This window comes from Arachis hypogaea, chromosome 14 (assembly GCF_003086295.3).
Source record: "Arachis hypogaea cultivar Tifrunner chromosome 14, arahy.Tifrunner.gnm2.J5K5, whole genome shotgun sequence".
Lineage (NCBI taxonomy): Eukaryota > Viridiplantae > Streptophyta > Magnoliopsida > Fabales > Fabaceae > Arachis > Arachis hypogaea.
Window position 1 is genome coordinate 65,547,403 of NC_092049.1, and position 4,716 is coordinate 65,552,118.

General features: G+C 35.9%; 1 long non-coding RNA gene across 1 annotated transcript; it reads left to right on the forward strand.

The window, feature by feature from the left end:
- Positions 1-3,280: 3,280 nt before the first annotated feature.
- Positions 3,281-4,716, forward strand: LOC112740400 (uncharacterized). Its single transcript, XR_003171138.2, has 3 exons — positions 3,281-3,366; positions 3,634-3,708; positions 4,532-4,716. It is a non-coding gene; the product is annotated as an uncharacterized lncRNA (long non-coding RNA).

Sequence of the window (4,716 nt, forward strand, 5' to 3'; positions counted from 1 at the left end):
CGCTTTTATGTGGGTGGCAATAGATTAGAGATTTGGCCACCTTTTTTATTGCCACGCTTTAAAAGCGTGGCAAAAAGCATCAACGACCACGCTTTTGTATGGGTGGCAATTGGTTAGAGAAACGGCCACGTTTTTTTTTGCCACGCTTCAAAAGCGTGGCCATAAAGAGAAACAAGGACGTTTTGAAAGCGTGGCGACAGGGTTTCATTACGGCCACGCTTACAAAGCGTGGCCATATCCAAGTACGCTTTTGGCACGTTTTAAAAGCATGGCCAAAAGGTGCTTTTCTGCCACGCTTCAAAAGCGTGGCCGTAGAGCAAAACAGTGACATTTTAAAAGCGTGGCGAGAGGGGCTCCAACCCATTGACCCTAACCCGGCCCCTGACCCGGCTCCCAACCCGGTCCCCAACCCGGTCTCCAACCCAAAGACAAGACACTAACCCTTCACCCAAAGACCTAATCACTCGAAACCCTAAGCCTGAAGAGTGCCTCCCATTAGACTTAGCCCTGAACCCTTCACCCTTCACCCTTCGCACTTCGGCCTGAACCCTTCGCCCTTCGCCCTTCACCCTTCGCCCTTCGCCCTTAGCCTTTGTCACTCGAAACCGCTCATCGAATCCGCTCATCGCACTGTTAATCTTCATCACTCGCCCTTAGCCCTTCACCCTTCTTCATCTTGTTAATCTTCATTTTCGTCTTCCGCTCATCGAATCCGCTCATCGCACTGTCTCCTACCTCGGCGACCTTATGGCCTCCTTCAGTTCAAAGATGTCCGTACTCTCTCTCTCTCTTTCAGCTCAATGCAGAGAAGAGCCCTTTTCAGCGGACTTATGCAACTCAGGTGTGTTTGTTTGCTGCTTTCTTAAGCCACTGCTTCTTGAAAACGCTTTGTTTGTAGTTACTGGCTTGTTCTTGGTTGATTAACTCTGTTACTGGCTTACTGCTTGATGATTAATTGATACCCTCATTCTTCCTTGTTCTTAGTTGATTAACTCTGTTTCTGGAAGTGAAATCATGGATAAGATTACAGAGTTTTGTGTTTTTATTGAAATTATTGATGAAAAATGGCTTTGCTATACTGCTGCTGCTGTTTTTGAATTTCTGGCTCTGTTGTTTTTGAATTTTTGTTGATTTATTGATTTCATAGTTTTTGTTGATTATTTGTTGCTGTTTTTGAATTTTTGTTGATGATTTATTTGATTTCTGGTTCTGTTGTGCAGCTAGAGTTTTTTATTGTGTTAATAAGAGCTGCTGTTTTTTACTGTGATGTTGATTTATTGATTTCAGTTATGGATGATTATTTGATATTTTAGCTGTTATATTTTTTTACAATCCCTAAACTAGTTACCTCTCTCTGTTAGCAAAATTGCTATCTTGATGGCTAACTAGATATCATGTTTTAGGAACTATCCTCTGTTAATGGCTACATGGAAGGTTGCCCCTGCTCTGGCAGCTGGTTGTGCTGCAATATTGAAGCCTTTCGAATTGGCATCTGTGTATGTTTCTCAACAGCTCTTGCAAAATCTTTGCTTCTTTTTGAGTCTTGGTTATTTTTGCTAAACTATAGGCTATGCTTTGATTTATTTCAGGACATGTTTGGAGTTGGCTGACATATGCAAAGAAGTGGGCCTTCCTTCGTGTATACTAAATATTCTCTTTATGTATAATAGATTAGAAATAAATCTAGTAACTGAAGAACAATGAATATACGAGAAGCTTGTACACCATACGATATTGGCCGTTCTTAAACCTGAACTCCAGAGTTCAAAATTAAAGCTTTTTCTTCGGTCATTACCTTTTTTTTTCTTTCAAGTTTTTAAATAAAGCTTGTCTTTTCTGCTCCTACTATATACACTATAGTATATTGAACTTTAAAATAAAGGATTTTTGCAGCATCGGTTTCCATAACATTAATATTGGAAGGCTAAAAACAAAAAACAAGTGATATTGGAATGTGCTAATTGTTTTTCTTAATTTGTCCTTATGCTAATATCTTGGGGCCTCAAACAGTGAATCAGTAAGTGTTCCATTTTATGGTGTTTTAATTGTCGTACATTTTTACTTCCTTGCAGTCTAAGATGAAGCGCATTGGAATTGATACTGAAGCACTCAAAAAGCACTTTGGGAAGAAAATTATGAAGCTTGAGGAGGAAAAAAGGAAAGTGCAGGTTTGGACATAGTTAGGTTTAAATACTTTTTAGATAGCACACAAACGAAAAGTTTTTTCTGGTTTGGTTTATTTTTTGTCTACATTTTTTGTGTAACTTGTTTTCAAAATTTTGTAAAAAGGAAGCCGTGAAAATAAGAAATGAAGACAGTAAACAGTATTTTTCTTATGTTTATGTTTTTCTTTTCACAATTATGAAAACAGAAAACATGATCATTTTGATTGTATAATTAAGGCAATGGTTCTTATCTTTAACATAAACTAGGCAATACTGTTCATTTCAGGGATAGAATTCTAGTTTATTTGATAAAAATTATTATATTGGAGTTTGTCCTAACTTATCCCTTGCTCTCTTCATCCAGATTTCTAAAGCATGAGAGATTCCTGTTGCAACTCTCAAACTGTCGATCCCCGAGCCAGCGCCGTCGCAATGGAGCAGACATCCGTAGTGTGATTTCCTCTGTGCAGAGGGTTGCCATGGCGATTTCTCCATCTGGTATAAACTCGGCAGTTGGCTCAAAACTCTCTCCTGGTTCTCCAGAGGCTCTTACACTAGCCAACTGGATCTGCTGCAGTTATAGGCAAGTCTGCATCTGTTGTATTGTGTTCAAGCTTTATTGTTGAATATTCATTCTTGAAAAGTATCTAATGATGCCCTTCACTTTTTTGTTCTTTTTTCTTCTAATAACAGTTATTATTTGGGGGCAGAGTTGCTGAGATCTGATTCTCTCATTAGTGAGTCAGTGCTTAAACATTTGTGGCATCATCAGGATGCCATTTTGTGCTGTTCTTTGAAGGTATGGCAGATGTTTTGTTCATAGTAGAGTTCATCATTTCCATGAAAGCCTTTAATTTAAGATATATATGATTCTCTGTCTGGATCGTAGTCAGTGCCGGTGTTCATCTTTGCAAACCAGGCTGGCCTTGACATGTTGAAAACAACTTTGGTGGCTTTAAAAGACATCACATAGGTATTTAGAGGAAGGTAATTCATTAAGTCTGCAAAATTGTAACAATGAATCTTTCTCTAAGTGTTGTTTATGTATGTTCAACTTTAATTTGTGGAAAATGGGAATTGTTTCTTTCATTAACTGTTCTTTTTCTTTGTTTATCAGTGCCTTGTATTAACTCCATATTGTTAAGGCAGAGAAAGCTAGAAGATACATTCCAAAAGAATTCAAATAGGTTGAAGCTTTTGGGTAGGTCCAATATTGTAATTTTCTCTCTTTAGATTATAAATGCAGCAATTCTTTTATGGGTTTGAGTCTTTAGGCAATTTGTGAATATTGAATCCAAGAAATGTCGTCAGTTTGGAATCCTGACACCAAAGTTTGATAATATTAATAATAATAATAATAATAATAATAATAATAATAATAATAAGGTGATTTTTCTTGTAGTATCATTGATTAGCATGTCAGATCTCCTTTTTTGAGTTACTAATGTTCAATTGTAAACAATTTCAGGGGGCCAATATTCTTGTAGATAATAAAGGTTGCATTAAACTTGCAGATTTTGGGGCCTCCAAACAAGTTGAGCTGGTAATCTAAGTCTTCTCTATTTCTCTACTATAGTACTATTAGATATACTATTTTGACTTTATGAGGATCTTGTATCTGCGTATTTGTTGAAGCAGCGTCTTTGTTTAATTTAGGAGTTATTTATAACATAGTCTCGATTTTGTGTTCCTATTAATATCTTAGTTATTTATAACTATCTTTGATGTGCATCATATTCATTACTTCACATACAAAAAGAAAATATAATTGATATTCATTATTCATTATGATACAAAGAAATCGAGCTAGCTAGTTCTAAATTTCTAATAGAAAGAGATGGAACTGCTACAGTTTTGCGATGGGGTTGCAACTCTTATGGAGCACATAGGTTCATAATACACTTAAATCTGAGCACATTGCACCATCAATATCTCAACCAATCATGTTCATTTCTGAAGTTTGAAGATTATATTAAAAAGATAATGACACTTGATCATTATGAATTAGAGATACAGCATTATAAATCATTTGGTTGCAAGAAACTCCTCATTCAAACATCATAGGACAAAGCTTAAATACTTAAGGAGTAAATATTTGCACTAGTTTTTTTTTCTAGAAGAATATAAATAAAAAATTCCATTAACCAGTCAATGCAAAATCAGTTAGAACCGATTCCAGTCTAAAATTATTGCTTGTGTTAATGTGTAACTATTGATTAACATATCTACAAGTGTTTTAAAGTGGTGTTCTAGTTTTTTCTGGTTGATGAAGGAGTCATTGTTTTATTTGTTGCCACTCACCGATTGTGTACTTTTTTATTATGCCTTTTATTTTTTATGAAGAAGATTTGGATCTGGTTCTGCAGGCTGCAGAGGCTTGGATTGATGTTGAAAGAGTTCATACAATTGCATTAGGAGCCAAGAAGAACTAGTGTCATGATGATCTATCTTTTTTTTTCCGGTTTTAAATCATGTTGTAATTTTGCTTCATTTTCATCTTCAATTGTAATTTTGTAGGTTTGGTAATAAAAAAAGGATTGAAAATTTATAG